We start from the raw sequence: 19,632 nt of genomic DNA, 5'->3' as shown, positions 1-19,632 counted from the left end.
AAGAAGATCCCAAGGAATTGTTTGAAGAGGAGCTCGGAGAGGATCCGGAGGAAGATCTTGGAGGAGATGAAGACGAAGAAGGAATGGAAGAGGACTCCGAGGAGGAGCCCGGTGTCACACCCCCAAACCAAGGATGGCGGAAACGTTCGAGGGTGGAGGACTTCATGTAGAGTATCACAACAACGAGTATAATAGTGCTCAAAGTAAATACAACCATCATAAATATAACTGATAAAGTTACACCAATGTATATGTTTTACATGATTCAAATCAATTACATTATGAAACAAAATGAACTGTTTGACGATTTATCGTCCCATCCTCAAAACATTGTTGGTTTCCTGTTTTCACTGAATTCCTGAGAATACAAGTAGTTTTGAAAAGTGTCAACACAAAGGTTGGTGAGTTCATAAGCTTTTGACAGTAACAGTTTGAAAATCGATCTTTGTAAAGAGATGTATGATACCAAGAAAAATCCAATATTTTCCTTACAAAAGTTATGTAGTCCTAAATACCAGGACCGAAAATGAACCACTATATGTCATACTTAAAGATATAAAAGTGATTTTAAATCGGCATAAAACCCTTTTTGATATGAAGGCGTACAAGTATTTTTCTATACTTAAAGTAATTTCAGTGAGCTAAATAGCCATAATTCGCTAATTTAAAGTTAGAACCCGTAAATCTTATAATTGTTAATATCACATGTGAGCTATCATAACCATACTATGACCTAGATGGCCTGAAAACGACGTTCTTCAGGCGTCGTAGAACTGAAATGACACTTGTCACCCGTAGACCTGCAGGTCCAACTGTAGCTAGCAGCAAGGTGTGGGGTGTCAAACCCAATATAGATCTATATACAACTATCACGCTCTCCCTCCTGGAGACTCTGGTTACAATACAGGACTTATAAATTGGTTACTTTGGAAGTAACCCGAAGGGAATGACTCACAAATTTATTCATTAACAGATTTACGTGAACTAAACGGAAAACCTTTGATAAATAAGTTTAAGAGGTAATGATACATAAACTATACCTATTATAGTTTATCCAAAACGTTTGTAATATGTAAAAATTCTTCTATGAATGCTTTAATGTTATAAATTCATAAACTATGCTCATTATGGTTTAATATACTTGTTCCAAATAAATGAATAATCTTATCATATTTGCCTATACTTCAGTATGATGATAGACTAACAAGGTAACACATTCAATATTTAGAACTTGACATTATACACTTTGCTCAACAATATACAAAGTGTTATAAAAATTACAAGCTGTTAACAAATTTTCAGCCTTTCTACACTGTTTTTGAAAATTCATAGAAAAATCATACGAAGTCGAAAACTAAATCCGTAAATTCTGGGAGTTCCCAAAATGTGTCTAGTTTACTCATAATTTTTATCATGATTTTTAATGACCTGTAACTTAGGTGAAAAAGTCCATAATCACAGACTGGTCCGGATTGGTGTTTGAAATGATAGGCAGTTTTGTAAAAATCACCATAAATTGTAGAAAAATCGTATGGAGATGTGCAAGTAGTCATTTTAAAGCTAAGAAGTGGAACTATATGCACCTAAAACAGTTTTGAAAACAAAAATGTTTAAGATGTCCAAAACAGTCCGTGAATGGAGTTGAACTTTTCTGATGAAAGCTGTTAGAAAAATGTAGTTATGTTCTTGGTGTTTTAACTTGTATTCCCCCCCCCCCCCCCCCCCCCTAAAAACTTGAGAAAACATGAAAATGTAGGGGTATGAACTCACCTTGTGTGATTTCAGTAGATAAGTGTTGAAGAAGAGAAGTGTTCAACCCAAGAACACTTGAAGAATCGCTTGAAGATTCGAAGCTCTAACACAAATATAATGGAGTTTGTGTAAGATACTCATGATTTGAGTGGAAATAATTGAGGTAATCTTAAAGGAAATGGATTATGCTTACCAAAGGTGGAGGAAACTCTCAAGATCAGCCTTTGAATCTCGGATTTCTAGAGAGAAAAAGTGAGAGAGAAAGGAGTTTGATCTTCTTGTGAAATGAGAACAAATGAGAGAAAATGAGGAGAGAGGATGAATATCCAGCTCTCAAAACATGGAGATGGCTTGTGAGGGAGGTAAAAAGTACAAGGAAGTGACAAGGTATGGTGGGGAGGAGTGTGGGTTAATCATGGAGTGGGTATGGGGTTGCTTGTGTCATACAATAAGGTAAAGTCAACACTCTACCTTTGTACTTTACCTAACCTTATTTGGATAAGATTTTACCCTTAAAATATGATTAAATTATTAATTTAGGGGTCTTATATTTTAAAATAAAGTTTTGGGTGAAAACCCTATGTTAAAATAATTAAAAATGGGTTTAAAACGCAAAAATACGCAAAAACGGGGTGAAAAATGTATTTTCCAGCGAGATTCTTCGGACCTAGGCCGAGGTTCGGTCCCTAGGCCGAAGTTCGGTCAGGTGGTGCACGGTTCGGACGCGGGTGGCTGGTCTCGGAAGCGAAGGCGCGAGCCAGAAGAAGGGGCGAGGCAAGGGTCTGGTCCGAGGCTCGGTCCGAAAGGAGGCAGTCCGACGCGAAGGCAAGGTTCGGTCCGAGGTCAGGCTAGAACCGAAGGTACTGTTGTGAACAGTAATGAACAGTACTTTCGGTTCGGATTTTTCCTTCTATGCTGGTTCGGTTCGGACCTTCCTTCAGTGCTGGGTTCGGTTCGGATGAACAGTAACTTCGGTTCAGCTCATGAACAGTACTTTCGGTTTGGACCCTCATGAATAGTGCTTTCGGTTCGGTTCATGAATAGTACTTTCGGTTCGGAGGGTTCGTTTCCTTAAGTCCGTTTTTCGCGTAGACTTCCGTTCTTGGGCTATTTTTCGCCAAATTCGAGGGTCGGGATGCCCCGAGTGATTATAGAAAGTTGGGAGAGATTTCGAGAAAGATTTGAGAGAGATTCCTCGTTCTCAGAGAGATTTGGGAGAGATTCGACATACTTGGGGAGATTTGGGAGAGATTTGACATACTTGGAGAGATTTCACATACAGAGAGATATTTGGGAGAGATTTCACATACTTAGGAAGATTTGGGAGAGATTTGACATACTTAGAGAGATTTGGGAGAGATTTGGCATACTTAGAGAGATTTGGGGGAGATTTGACATACTTGGAGAGATTTCTCATACAAAGAGATATTTGGGAGAGATTTCACATACTTAGGGAGATTTGGGAGAGATTTGACATACTTGGAGAGATTTCTCATACAAAGAGATATTTGGGAGAGATTTGACATGCTTAGAGAGATTTGGGAGAGATTTCACATACTAAGAGAGATTTGGGAGAGATTTGACATACTTGGAGAGATTTCTCATACAAAGAGATATTTGGGAGAGATTTCACATACTTAGAGAGATTTGGGAGAGATTTGACATACTTGGAGAGATTTCTCATACAAAGAGATATTTGGGAGAGATTTCACATACTTAGGGAGATTTGGGAGAGATTTGACATACTTGGAGAGATTTGGGAGAGATTTGGCATACTTAGAGAGATTTGGGGGAGATTTGACATACTTGGAGAGATTTCTCATACAAAGAGATTTTTGGGAGAGATTTCACATACTTAGGGAGATTTGGGAGAGATTTGACATACTTGGAGAGATTTCTCATACAAAGAGATATTTGGGAGAGATTTCATTGGTGACCTTTTTGAGTGTTCGGCTACGCACTGCAAGGTCCTTAAACCCCGTTAAGCCTTGATTTGGGATCTTGCATACTCCCGATGAGTATGTAACATTGTTGTATCGGTTTGGCTTTCTACGTACCACCGTTTTAGGTTAAGGAGATTTAGGTGAACGCACTTTACGATTTCTGATCTCTCATTAGAATAGAGAGTCGTTTAGAAGTTACATAACGTAACTCTAGTACTCACGGCATATTGGGTTGACCGGTTTGACTTGTTGACTTTTGTTGACTTTGACTTGACCGAAAATTGACGGTTGTCACACTCGGAGTCTACAACTCGAATCCGGTCCACATACCCCGACAACAATTCCAGGGTCCGGCGCCCCGATGGGCCGGAACCTTGAACCTCTGGAGCCAAGAGCAGAGACAATGCCCTCCTTTCGGGAATGCATAGGGACTTCCACAGCCCCGATGACGGAAGTCCAGCTGACACAACCCTCCCTGTCATAGTGGGCCGCATCTGGCGCCAGACTGACCAAGTCTGAGTCTCGTACAACCAACTTTTAGCAACTAATGCAGTCGCTTAAGTAACCACTACTAGACTTCGGCGACTGGACCGAGATCACGACCAGACCAGACACCACACCGAATCCCTCCAGAAGGAGCTGGACGCAGCTCTGGTCGAGGTTCGGACACTTCGAAAAAATCATGCCACTTTAGAGAGGCGCCTGACTGAAGCATAGGCCAAGTGGCGGAATTTAAAGACCAGAGCAGCAACCGCCACGAGTAGTGTCTACACTACTCCCGTCCTGATATAGATTAGGTTTATGAGTATGCATTGGTGCTACTCGCCTTTATGTCTAATTTCAACCCTGTGACGAAGTGGATACACTAGTTGAGGGATTTATTTGCTATCGAAACTTTTGCTGCATTGATGTAGACCTGCGCTAAGGTCAAATTTTTTCCAAACTCTATGTAATAAATCATATCAATGAAATGGGCATGCATATTATTTCATTGAGATCACTACCACTACATTCATAACAGTGTATATCGTTACTCGGTGGAATCTACAATTGCTTGTTGTATACAATAAAATTATATATAGTTAAGAGCTTGGTGATTTAGAAATGATGGGTCCGCTCTAAGTCCTGTTCCTATTTGGTTGTGGGATTGGGGCATACCCATTATATTCGAAGGTCTAAGAAAAACTTAATTTGATTTAGAAATAATGTGTCCGCTCTAAGTCCTGTTCCATGTTTGGTTGTAGGCTTGGGGCAGATCCATTGGACTCGAAGGTCTATTAAATCTTAATTATATATGACTAAATATACACCAAACGATTGCGGATAGGACCTAGTATGGATCAAGTTACAAGTATTTCATTAAGGCACTATCAGATTCATAAGTTCGGACTCATGAACTTTCATTATGAATTACTTGCATATATGTTAAAGTTGAGAACATAGTACATTAGGAACTAAAATAGATTGGTTCAACAACACCTGACTGATAACCGTTACTAAGAGACTAATATTCATCTTGTCTTTAAAAACTATGACAGAAATATCCCACCACAGAAGAACCCCAGGTGTCTCGAAGACGCATTACCACCTCCACCGCCGCCTCCACAAATTGATCCTGCTATACTTCGGGCTGAGGCAGCCGTTGCCATGGCAGCCGCAATGGCACAAATTAACACCCAAGGAACAAGTGGGGCGGGGAGTGGTATCACTGCTCCCAACCCAGGAAATGGCCAGGAACGTTCACGAGAATGTTCCTACAAAGATTTTCCAATGGAAAACCCAAATCCTTTAATGGAAGTGGGAGTGTCATCACCTTGATGTAATGGTTAGAAGACTAAATCAGTCTTCGAGATTTGCGCATGCCCGGAAGCAAGCAATGTCAAATTCGCAGCTTGCACCTTCTTCGAACGAGCCTTCACTTGGTGGAACGAACATGTCAAGACATTGACGCTCCCAGTTGCTAACTCGATAAGCTGGGAGGACTTGAAGACCATGATGACAAAGGAGTACTGGCCAAGGGGCGAGATACAGAAACTAGAGCAGGAGCTCTAGATTCTCTGGATGATCGGCTCCGACCTCGCAACCTACACTACTCGATTCAGTGATCTGGCACTGCTATGTCCTGGGATAGAGCCATCCAGAGCGTTGTGACGACCTCTTTCGAGCAAGCGAGGGGGGGGGGGGAACAACAAACGAAAATTTTGGAGCAACAATAAGAACCAACCAACCCAAGATTCCTCTAAGAAGCACCAGATCATAGTAGTCCATGCTGCAACCGCCCATCCCGCTCCGGTACCCCTGAGGCAATACGCCGTAAACCTCCCAAGATGCAACAAGTGCAATTTTCACCACACCGGCCCTTGTCGGGATATGCACTGCAACAACTGCAATAGGAAGGGGCATACATGTCGCTTCTGAAAGGCACCCGCACAACCAATAAATCCAGGCACCAACACTTGGATAGGCCGAGCTTGCTATGGCTGCGGTGAGACGCGACACTTCAAAAGAGACTGCCCGAAGTCAAGGAACCCCCATGCTGGTGGCTTGGGAAGAGTCTTAGCTATAGGACATGGGGAAGCAATAGAAGACCCCATGGTGGTTGCTAGTACGTTTCTTCTCGATAACTCTTATACTTGCATACTATTCGATAGTGGAGCGGAGAGGAGTTTTGTTAGTCACCAATTCAAACACTTACTTAAGCAGGATCCACAATCACTAAAAGATATATATATATATATATATATATATATATATATATATATATATATATATATATATATATATATATATATATATATATATATATATATATATGGTAGAAATGGCAAATGGAAAGATAGAAAACACTAGCAACATGTATGCAGGGTGTACCCTCACTCTAGATAACCATTAATTCAAAATCAATCTAATGCCTATTTCAATAAAAAGCTTCGATGTTGATGAGTTTGAAAACTCTTTGATCGTTTAGATCTTACACAGGTAGATCAGAATAATGCAAACAAAAATATCAAACAAAAGAATGAATCAATAATGAGCTGGATGATTCAATAGATTCACGCCTCAGTAGAGCTCGATAAAGAACTTCCACTGTAGAGGCTTTTAGGGTTACAATCGATAAAACTATAATCGCTATGAAAAATCGACTGAAAACTGCTACGTAGAAAGATGCATGCAAGCATCTATAAATACTAAACCCTAATAATTAAATCACGGATGGACAGGCCCAATCCGGATACAAAATTGGACTAAGGACCGAGCCCAAGACGCAACACATAATGGACCCAACAATCTCCCCCTTTGCGTCAATTGTGGCGAGACTCTACTTTGGCTTACTGGATCCTACTGCATTAACCTTCTTCGTAGTATCAAATAGACAAGGAATGATGGCAAGAATAGTTTGTCTGAAACGAATATACCAGTGGATCATGTCATTGAAGTACTTCTTATCATCTTCAGAATTTTGCTTACACCGATTGATAATCCCCAGAACATGCTCCAAACACGAAGTAGTATAAAGATGTTTGTCAGCCAAGGCGAACATACATTTTTGGCCTTCATTCCTGATGAACATAACTGAGTTTCGCTTCGGATCGATCTTCCCCATCTGCATTTTATTCAGATCGCTTGCAGAACCGACTGGGGAGATGGTGGGCTTCTTCCTGAATACATTAGCAATTTCCTGATCCATCTTAGCAACCTCCATGATATAACAAACCAACATCCTCTTGAAGTGATCTATGATCGGCCCATATTCAGCTTCATTGGTGAGGATGATGTTATGCAGGATGATCCAATCGTGAGGATTCAGGTTAGGAAGATCAGCGAGAGTAATGGCACGTTCGACTTTTTTTGACCCCCTTAATACTTTGAATCTGATGTTCGTGAAGTTACCCTCCCGAAAGGGTTTGAGGACCCGAACTTTGACGATCTTCTGTGCACTCCACGTCTGATACTGGGGCTGAGCAAACCTCAGATAGAAATCAATAAGTTCCCTATCAACCTTCGGGTGAGGATGAGGGACTTCAGCAATGTGGGGAAATGCATGAAATATAAAAGCCTTTCGGGTCAAGGGCATGTCGAATTGAGAGTCAACAGAATTAACCCTGTCCAAAGAGATCACAGGTTCAATCCAGAGGATGCTGGGGGACTCGATAGCTTCTTTGATAAGCTTCTCAAGAGTCCATGGAGGGAATAAGGTTTTTCGACTTTCAAGGAGATCATGAGCCTCCTTCATCCTCCTTTCATTTGCTTCGGCCTCCCTAGCGATCCTAGCACTCATGTCTTGTTCCTTGTCCCTGGCCTGTTTCTTCAAGATATCAGCAATGGTTTATTTGTCATCGTCTCCATCACTGTCATTGAGAACCTTTTTACCTTTGTCTTGAGCACCCAAACCTGATGCAAGACCAGTTGTTGGTAGTTCGGTTACTTTAGTTGGAGCTGATGAAGAAGTAGGAGACGGTTGAGATTGAGCTGTGGAGACAGGAGGAGGTTGAGATTGATTACTGCCCTTTGAAACTCCTTCTCCCCCTTGTTTTGGATGGACCACTAGCTCAGGAAGCCCCTAAATTTTGCTGAGCAAGGCAAGGGCAGGAGCAAGTTTCTCAGCAAGAGTTCGCCTCACTGAGTAGTTGAGAATCAGGTCATGCGCTTCAATGATGTTTGAGAGGGCTCCGTGGACATCCGAAACACAACTCGAAATCACAGCTCGCTCGGATCGAAGAGAATTAACTTCCTTCTTAGTTTGAGAAAGCTAAAGACTCTTGATTTTTAGTGTAGTTGTTTTGCGTGCAAGCGCATCCATCACCGAGTTTTCCGAGGAAAGGTCTTCTTGGAGCTTGGTCAAGCGATCCTCAATGGCTGCCTGGAAGGATTTGCTGTCAGATTCAAGGGTCTGACGAAGACTGACAAAGTGGTGCTTTTCTGTTTCAAAGGAAGTAGCCAGCTTCTCAACAACCGAATTAATCTTCGTTGCGTTAGATTCAGCACCCCCTGCAAAGACTCCAAAAAGGTGTTAGCATCTCGAAATAGTTTTTCGACTTTTTCAATCGCAGCAACACAGGCCTTTGTGGATGCATCTATAGCAACAGTAGCAGAGTTGATAGAGGCTTCATGTGCCTTTGTGAAAGTATCAACCATTCCCTGAATGGCAGCTTCTGTGATATGGGACCGAGAGGAGGAGGAAGAGGCGACGAGATTATCAATTTTCACATGAAGTTCCTTGATGTGCTTTTTGGTGACAGGAGGATCATCATCATCATCGCTTTGAACATGGTAGGGACTGTAGTAAACAGAATCGAAGGTCATTCTTCCCCTCCTAGAAATGTCTCGGTTTCGGCTGAGTGATTGGGAGATGAAGGCGATGGTGGAGGTTCGGTTGTGGGAGTAGGTTTGGGTGTGGAAGTATGTTCGGTTGCAGATGTGTGTTCGGGTGCTGAAGTACGAGCCCCCGTATCAGATACGTTGGTTCGAACTCCAGTGGTTGTTGTTTTTGTGGCGTCTGAGAAAATAGGAGGTGGTACAGGAATAGAAGTGGGTGGAATATGGGTGGAGGAAGTTATGGGAGGAATGGAAATAGAGATAGTGATAGGGGGAGAAGAGACAGGTTTGGTTGTAACTGGTACCTCAGGTGAAGGCGAACGGGGAGGAGAGTCGCCTCGAAACGACTCCTCTGAGTCTGAACTTTCATCCTCTGATTCACTTGTGGAAGAAGCAAGAATGAGTTTTCGTTTAGGCTGGGTTTTCCTCTTCTTCAGTGGAGGTGATTGGGCAGCCTTTGATGGTTTTCTCTTTTTAGGAGTAGGGCTTTTCGCTCCTTTGACCACTTTCTTGTCTTTCCCTTTCTCCGGTTTCTTGCCCCTGGGAGCAGGTTTGTCGGCATCATTGATGGACTGAAGCATCTATGGAGTCAGCTCTCTGGGACCCAAAGGAAGAAACTCCTTGTAAGTCTTGATGATGCGACTCTCCCCTGATACACAAGCATACACTGACTTAGGAATTGAGCCAACAAAGAGAAACTTGGAAGGATCAGTGACGATGATCTTTGTAGTGTGGAAGACGCCAATCGAGGAGAGTGGAGAAGTGGCCACCGTGGCGACATGATACTTGTCCATTGCCCATTTGGTGACGATCGTCCAGAACCTGGCATAGGAGATTTCAGTGTGTCGAGAAGTAGAGGCGAGGCTTTGAATCAACTGCTGCAATAGAACCGAGCCATAGTCGAGGTTGATCCCATTGTACAACCCATAAAGAATCGTCATGAACAAACGACTGGCCCCATCAGAACCTGCACTCCTCTCAGATAAACCTTTGAACAGTATCATGAAAAATCCATTCCATTGAGGAGGAAGACACGACTTCTTGAACTTCGTTACAGTGGTAAGGATTTCAGTGTAACCCATGTTGTAAAACATGGAGAATAATTGACCCACAGAGATCGAATCAGGTTTAACCCTCGATTCATCAGGTTCAAACCCTAGAAGCGAGCAAAATCACTGCTTTGAGATGGAGGTTTTGGTATCAAGGATGTCGAAGTAGATGCGATCAACAGATTTATCGTAGTGAGTTGTGGAGAAAATCTGGGATAGACATTCCATAGGCACAGTTTCGACCTTGGACAGTGCGAGAACAAGTGGAGAGTATTTGAGACACTCCACTATGGGATACATGAAAGCATCATAGGAAACAGGGGTGAGATCAATGACCAAGCTTTGCTGGGGTCTGATTGGGAGAATGTTGGAGGTTTCATGAACAGAGGAGGAATTCGCCATTGTTGAGTGCTTCGAAGAAGAAGATGAACAGTAGGAGAAAATCGTCTTTGTTTGCTCTCAGAAATTTGGATGCAGTAAAGAGGTAAAACAACTAGGGTTTAACCCTTTATACCGTGTATAGAGGTGAGAGAAAAATTCGCCCCCAAATCCCCTTGAAACGCGAATCGGTTCCTGAGTTGATTGAAGCGTGACAGTTTGCAACCCCGATGATTACGCATGAGAGAGAAAAATGTTTCCATTTAGCACGCCTTCCCATCAAATACCTTTTTGAATTCTTGAAACCTTTAGTCTCCTGGCTGAGTCATCATCTTATCTTTAAAATGAGCTGTCGTCATTTAATAAAAAAAAAACACTTAGAAAAACCACAACATCCTTTTGTGAATATAACATTAAGAACCGGAGCTACATAAAGAAAAGTAGCTTTTAGTGAACCAAACCAGACTTTTGGAAAACCAAAAATATTTTCGTGCATAGAGTGTCAAATATGAGGAAATAAAGCAACATCTATGTGGGGATTTTTGATGTCAATATAGACACGAAACAGTGGATCCCGGGCACGAATCTCTTCCTTCAAAGTCAAGAGAGACTTTAAAGTGTCTATGTGGATTCCCGTTGAATTACGATCAAGAACTTGTTAAGAAGTGTTGAAAGGCATCTTTTGATGAGGCTTAGAAGGGTGGCTTTCGCTTCAGTTCAGAATTCCTGATCTTGACATAAGATAGAAACCGAATGAAGTACTTGTGAGACCGATGTGGTATGTTGAACAAGTGGGTTTGGACAATATTTAGTGACTTGTTGGAAGTGTTTGGTGTGAAATCTCAAAAACAATTTAAAACTGGATTCTATGGGAAGAAATGTTATGGTGTGTAACAATTTCATAAGAATCACACAAAAAGAAAAATAGAGATTTCATGGTACAACCACTTGGGTGTTTTCGTTAATTCATGGGTGAAAGCTAGAGCAAATTTAATTATTTACCGTCAATTCATAGTAGGTATTGAATTTTGGGTTTCACTTAGCACGTAGTGACACGAAGCTAAGATCATAAACACAGAGATTGTGTAACCATAAACCTCAGTGGTTATTTCTGAGACTCTCAAGGGTTACATGTATGAACCGAAATATGATGGAGAAAAATGTTTGAGGTGTTGTAAAGAAACCAAAGTACCTCTGCTATAAAAAGGGTGACCAAGCAAAAAACTCTTAACTCATATGAGAAAAGAGTAAGGTAGCTCATGATTAGAATAAATTTAGCAGCCTAATTGGGAAGACAAGGTTTGTATATACCCAGTCAATAAGGCTTTATTCAAAATCAGTTGAGGCTTTGGACAACATGCAGCAGCATGCTTCTAGGGACACTTAGCTAGTATAAAGTGTGAGAATGATACCTGCCCCATCGATATTCCATAAAATGTTAACATAAACAGAAGTAGAGACAAAAAGAAAGAAAATATTTTTAGGATTTTTGATATTTTTGTAAAGAGAAAAACAAAACAAACCAAACAATTTTTTTTTTTGAACCGAACCAGAAATGGACCGAACGCTCGGTTCATTTCGGTTAAAAAAAAACATTTTTGAATTTTTGGAAAACAATTGTACAAAAATATACAACCAAAGACATCACCTTTTTGAGATAAGCGAAAACAAGTGCAGTGGGACCGAACCCGAAATAGACCTAGAGTTCGGTTCATTTCGGTTCCCGTGTGAACCGAGCCCGAAATAGACTGAGTGTTCGGTTCATTTCGCTTCCAACTTTTAGTTTTGAGAAGGTGTTTTTGGTACTGACTCCGATTCCATCATGCCTACGCCTTGTAGAATTTTATTGAAACTTGCTTCAGGAAGGGCTTTGGTGAAGATGTCGGCCAGTTGATCAGTGGTTTGAACAAAGTGAATTTCGACGTTTCCATCTTCTACATGATCCTTAATAAAGTGATACCTCAGTGCTATATGCTTGGTCTTGGAATGTTGCACTGAGTTATGACAGATCCTAATTGCACTCTCTGAGTCGCAATATAGTGGGATCTTTTTCATATTGAGTCCATAATCCCGGAGTTGGCTTTGGATCCAAATCACTTGTGATGTGCAGTAGGCGGCTGCAATGTACTTTGCTTCGGCTGTAGATAGAGAAACACATGTTTGTTTCTTCGATTGCCAGCTAACCAACTTCCCGTAAAGGAATTGGCAGCCTCCTGTGGTGCTTTTTCGGTCTAGACCACATCCTCCTATGTCTGCATCTGAGTAGGCTTGAACGAAGAAACCTGAGTTTGAGAGATACCAGAGACCGAGAGAGGTGGTTCGCTTCAAATACCGGAATATATTCTTCACTGCCAGCCTGTGTGGTTCACGAGGATTTGCTTGAAACCTGGCACAATAGCATACTGAAAACATTATATCGGGCCTACTAGCTGTGAGGTACATCAGGGAACCAATCATTTGGTGATATAGCGTTATGTCGACTGCTGGTTTTTCCAAAGATGGTGTGAGCTTGGTGCCAAATGCCATAGGAACTTTGACCTTTGAGTCTCCCATCATGCCGAATTCGGCAAGGAGAGTCTTTGTGTATGCTTCCTGGTTGATAAAGATGCCTTCGGGTCCCTGTCTAATATTTAAACCAAGGAAAAAGTTAATCGGACCCATTGAGCTCATTTCAAATTTAGTCTCCATCAACTTCCTAAATTCAACTGTTAGGCTAGGATTCATGGAGCCGAAGATGATATCTTCGACATAGATTTGAACAATCATAAGGTGGTTACCTTCCTTTTTACGAAAGAAAGTTGGGTCAACCGAACCTTGTTTGAATTTAGACATCTTTAAAAACCTGGTTAATGTTTCATACCATGCCCTAGGAGCTTGTTTCAGACCATAAACTGCCTTATCCAAGATGTAGCAGTGATTTGGATGCTTTTCATTTACAAAACCAGGAGGTTGCTCCACATACACAGTTTCTTCAAGTTCCCCATTCAGAAATGCACACTTTACATCCATCTGGTAGACCTCGAAATTCTTGTGTGCAGCATAGGCAAGAAATATTTGAATGGATTCCAGCCTTGCAACCGGAGCGAATGTCTCTTCGTAATCGATTCCTTCTTCCTGGCAATATCCTTTCACCACTAGCCGAGCCTTATTCCGGATCACATTTCCCTCCTTGTCCATTTTGTTTCTGAACACCCATTTGAGACCGACAACCGAGGCATCTTTTGGTGTTGGAATGAGTCTCCAGACCTTATTTCTTTCGAACTCATTGAGTTCGTCTTGAATTGCCTGAACCCAATCAGAATGATCGAGAGCAATATTGATGGTCTTCGGCTCTATTTTGGAGATGAATGAATTAAACATGCAGAATTCTACTTTGGAGAATAGAGCGGTTTGCTTCGCCTTCAGTTGTGATCGAGTTAGAACCTTTTCTGATGCATCACCCACTATTTGAGATACAGGATGATCTCTGGTCCATTTGGTGAGAGGAGGATAATTTGGATCACAGGATGGATCCAATTCAGCATTTACCATTTCTTCCAATTCTGATTGAATATCATCATCATAGTGCATATTGGAATTCTCCCCCTTGACTGATGATGAATCATTTGGATGTGAACCAAAAAATCTTTCTTCGACTGGGCTTTCGGGTTGATCCGGACTTTCGGTTGCTACAGGACTTTCGGGTTATTCCGGACTTTCGGTTGCTACAGGACTTTCGGGTTGTTCCGGACTTTCGTTTGCTACAGGACTTTCGGGTTGTTCCGGACTTTCGGTTGCTACAGGACTTTCGGGTTGTTCCGGACTTTCGGTTCTGACAAAGATTGGATTCTTCCCCGTGCCATGAGTATTATTGTTGATTGAAAATGATGGACCTCCCCTGCAAATGTGAGTCCTGTCGATCTGAAGAGAATTGATTCTCCCCCTCGACCGAAGTATTGCTCTGAGGAGGTTCATTCCGAACTGGTTCTTCTTCTCCCATTTGTTTGGCTGCATCTTCGATAATCTTCTTAAGGTGATCCAACTTGTTGTCTGCTGCCATGGCCTCAGAGTGAGTAGCCTTCTCAGGTTCATCAAATAAATCCATGAACTGGTCAAAGAAATTTGCGATTGAGGCTGTGACTTGACCTGTTTGAGAGAAAATCTCTCCAATTGCTTCTTCGGTAGACTTCAACTTCTTGACGTAATTGTCATCGAACGTTACATAATAGGTTTCTTCAATTCGTTTAGAACTCTTATTCAAAACCCTGTACGCCTTTGAAGTAAGAGAATATCCCAAAAAGATGCCTTCATCGGCTTTGACATCAAATTTGTTGCGATGCTCTTTGGAGTTGAAAATGAAGCACCTCGAACCGAACACATGAAAGAACTTTACATTCGGCTTTCTGTTGTTAATAATCTCATAGGGGGTGAGAGAGAAACGCTTGTTGAGATAAGATCTGTTTTGAGTGAAGCAAGCTGCAGCAATGGCGTCTGCCCAAAAATATAGAGAAAGTGAGGCAAAACTCAGCATGGTTCGGGCCGCCTCATATAGGGATCGGTTTTGCCTTTCGACAATTCCGTTCTGTTGAGGTGTATAGGAGGCTGAGAAATTGTGATTGGTGCCTTTTTTCTGCTAAGAAATCTTCGAATTCTTTGTTCTTGAATTCCAATCCATTGTCGCTCCTGATGTTTCGAACTACTTTTCTCAGTTGCACTTCAACCTGCTTGATAAAGATCTTCAGCTTGGGAGTAGCCTCAGATTTGTGCTGTAGAAAGAATACCCAAGTAAACCGTGAGAAGTCATCAACAATAACAAGGATGTACTTGTTACCGCTAATGCTCTCGATTGATGATGGACCACGTAAGTAGATGTGAAGCAACTCAAGTGGTTCAACAACTTTGGTGTTTATAATTGTTGGGTGACTTTGGCGACTTTGTTTCCCTATTTCACATGCAGCACATAAGTGTTCTCGATCGAACTTAAGCAGTGGAAGTCCCCGAACATGACCACCGATGACTAGCTTGTTGATGTCTTTGAAGTTGAGATGTGAGAGCCTTCTGTGCCACAACCAACTTTCGTCTGAATGGGCTTTGGACAATAGACATATGGCTGGATTCCCTTTAATTGGGTTGAGATTCAGAGGGAACATTTCACCTTTTCGTTCTGACTTGAGAATAACTTTGTTGGATTTCTTCTCTATTATCTCTGAACCTTCGTCATCGAACGAGACTTTGAGACCTGTTCCTCCCACCAGTTGAGACACACTGATGAGGTTATGCTGCAAGCCCTCTACATAAGCCACCTTCCTGATTGTAGAGTCTCCATTGGTTATCATCCCATAACCCTTTATCGTTCCATAGGAGTTGTTACCAAACTTGACGTTACCACCGTTTTGAAGGGACCGAAACTCCCTTAGCTCTTCCTTCCTTCCTGTCATGTGACGTGAGCAGCCACTGTCTATGTACCATTCTTTGTCGAACTGCTCGTCACTTATAACTTGCAAAAGTTAACCAGATTTAGGAACCCAAAGTTTCTTGGGTCCTCGTGAGCCTTTTACAGAAACAAGAATTGTAATAGAAACATCAACAAGATAAGTTCGTTTTATTAATGTTGTTTCATCTTTCCTCTTAATAGTAAACACTTTGATTTTATTGGAGTTAGATTCAAGTGTTTTGGATTTAGGTTCAGGAGTTTGGACTTTAGCTTGCTTTCGGTCTTCATTTGATGAGGAAATCTTCCTTTTTCCTTTCAAATCCTTCGTCGATTGTGAGATTGGTGTAGGACGAGAATTAGGCTTAGAAGAAGAATGAGAACGAGAAGAATTAGAGGAATATAAGTTAGAATGAGAATCTTTCCTGACTTGAGGTTCGAAATGACCCTTTCGGTTGTGACCATATGAGGGACCGAACCTGGACCTTCGGTTGCTATTTGTCGATGGACCGAAACTGGCTTTTTAGTTGTTATGGGTTGCTGGACCGAAACTGGGTCTTTTGCCGTAAAAGCTTGATGGACTGAACTCTGGTCTTTGTCTGTTGTTGTTTGGTGGACCGAAACCAGGCTTTCGGTTGTTGTTACTTTCGGGACCGAACTTATCTTTCCGGTTTTGTTCTTTCTGTGGCCCGAAAGTCTTCTTCTGGTTCTTTTGATCCAATGGACCAAAGCTCATTTTACTCTTATTTTCTTCTCCTTTTGGCTTGGAGTTTCTATCAAAGTGAGTATAGTGAGGATTTTGGGAGCGCCAGAATTGCTTTCGCTCTGAGAGATTTTACTTGTATCTCAGATTTCTCTGCTGCTTTTGATTTTTCACCTGTTTCGGTTGTCTGTGAATATTTGCCTTTTGTTTCAGCTTCTGAACAACTGGTTCACTTTCCATGGAAGAGGTTTTGCTTGTTGAGGAGACGCATTCTACTGGAACCTCTTTTGTGCCACTGGAATTGGGCACGTCAAAGTCGGTAGGTTTATTGAGTGGTTCTGCCACATATCTACCTTTGACCTTCCATGATGTTCGCTCCGATAAACCAACTGTTTCGTCTGCGTTGTCTATCGGTGCAGACCAGAAAAACTCATCACACCCATCTACATTATCTTCATTCACCAATGCAGAGAGTTTGGCTGTCTGATGTTCGGTTACTCCTGTGACCTTATAAACATGATTGGGAGTGGTTCTTACCTTTTGGTAAACAACGACCTTCTATTTAAGGATTGGGGACTTATTTTTGGACAGACGAGCGAATTCCACAGAATTTTCAGAAATCAAGTTTTTGTGGTTTTCAGGTTCTCTCCTAATAAACTCTGAACAGTCAACCTCATCCTCTACAGAGATTTCACTCATGTCATCGTCCTCATTAAGTTCAGATGCATTTTCAACATCAATTTTATTTTCTAAACTTAATTTGGTACTCAATGAGTCAAATTTTTGTATAGTTTCGGCTCTGAGTTTCAACCTATCATCCAAAAGATTCTTAAGCATGTTCTGATGGTCTTTGGACTTTATAAATGATTCAATTTTGTCCAGACCAAACATATAAGTGGGATTAACATCATCTGAAGATACAACACTTTCACAGTTGTATGCTTCAGCGTCGATTTCATCCTCCTTTAGCTCAAGGAAGGGCAAAATCATACGATGTATTTTCTGGCCTATTTCACAGTCTAAATGCAGTTGTGTAATGTTAGTATAAAGTCTTTTTGCAATCAAACAAAAAACATTTCTCTGTTTTAACCACTTAAGATTGTCTCTTTGCAAAATAGATATTTTCATCCCTAGACTTAACCAGCTCCAACTCCTTCTGCTCAATCCACATTCTTCGCTTCTCACTCTTGGATGATACCCTGCTTATTTGGACAGTCAGATTAAAATTCGTGACACGTGTTTGAGTTAAACAACTATCTAGATTTGAAATTCTTGAATTCAAGTTATTTAATTTTTTTTTTCATATGATGTTTGTGGAATTTTAAACAAAACAAAAATGGATTGTACCTTCTTGATCAGTTCATCTAGTTCACTGATCTGCACACTGAGAGGCTTCGCTGTAAAGCACACGTCCTCTCGCTCCTTATCCGCTTCGTTTCCACCATCAGTGTTGTATCCCCTCATCTGGGATACATCAGTCACCATCAAACATCTTCGACTAGCATCACCACTCTTCGCCACATAAGCCTTTCCATGAGAAGGCTTTCTCACTTCATCATCTTCTGAGTCGGTCAACCACACCTGTACACCACCGAACTCATCATTATCTACCGAATCCTGCACAACAAGAGCATTCATTATGACATCCCCAAAATCTCGGCCAGAAAAGACCGATTTTCATTTATGCTTTTAAATATTTTCAGAGTAAATCCTTTTGATTTGAAAGAGTTGCGGAATTTGTTCCCAAAAACAAAACATGATAAAACATTGTTTACCGAAGCATTTCATAAAAGAAATGTATTTTCATTATAATCAAAACTCGGGGTGTCATGTTCCGATACAGACCGATAAGCATAAATGAATACATTACAAGTCATATAACAAATATAAACATATGCAGACTTGTAAACAAAACAACTTGATGGTTCATCCATCTCATGCCCTTCCGCCACTACCTGTAATACAATTTAAAACTGAGTGGGTCAGGCTTGGGAGCCTGGTGAGCATATAGGGTTTTCAACCCACAATAAATATCATATTTAATTTTCACCAACCAACAATAACCCAATTACCCATTCCCGTTATTCTCACTTTAATGTCCCTAAAACAACTAACATAAGGGACCTAGTCTAAGAATATTTCATCGGGGCGACAACACATGCTTCGGGGGTACTTCAGCAATATAAGTCAAATAAGGCAACCATGAGGGGGATGGAGTACAGCGAATGAACACCCAAGTTCATTAACACCTACAGGTGGCGAACCTGCTAATGTTTCCACAAGACTGTCTAGAATAGCCAGTGGTCGTCATCTAAACTCCGCTAGATGACTCAATCAAACAACAACGAGGCCTCTCATCTGTTTATTACACACCAACTATCTACCCATGTTCTACCCAACATATTCGTAGATAAAAATATACATTTGTATACATAGTTTAAAAACCTGTATAGCATGCTTTAATCAACACAGAAATCACATAACAGATGAGGCACACACACACATAACACATATCTCATAGAGAAATAATCAGATCTATAAGATAAAAGAGAGTGAATACACATTCACACATAACACAACCAAATATATACACATAGCACGTATTTTATATAAAATACTTCATATTATTGTATTTGGAAGAAAATAACTACACACTCACTTGATCAGAAGATGATCGGACAGCACTACGGCTTATAGAAGTAGTAATCCACAGCAGATCTGGAAGATCTTCACAAAAATCGAACTTCTCGCGGGCAGAGCTTCGAATCGGAAACCGCACTTCTCGGGATCTTTGGGATCTCGGGACTTGCCTCGGGGCTAGAGTATGATACCGGGGCTTCGGGATGGCTTCGGGGGTTTACGCGCAGAGCTTCGACACAAAAACGAGAGGAAATTAGCAAATGAACCCGGAACCCTCGCATCCTATTTATAGGAGGTTGGAGCCTCGGAGTACGCGGGGCGTACTGCTCCAAGTTCGTAAGCGCATGCGTCATCCGAAGCCACTTGCTGCGATGTCGACACCTTCGGAGTATGCGGGGCGTACTCGAGTACGCGGCGCGTACCTCGGATCAGATCGATGAC

Source organism: Lactuca sativa, chromosome 3 (assembly GCF_002870075.4).
Source record: "Lactuca sativa cultivar Salinas chromosome 3, Lsat_Salinas_v11, whole genome shotgun sequence".
Classification (NCBI taxonomy): Eukaryota; Viridiplantae; Streptophyta; class Magnoliopsida; order Asterales; family Asteraceae; genus Lactuca; species Lactuca sativa.
This window is presented reverse-complemented; position numbering follows the sequence as displayed.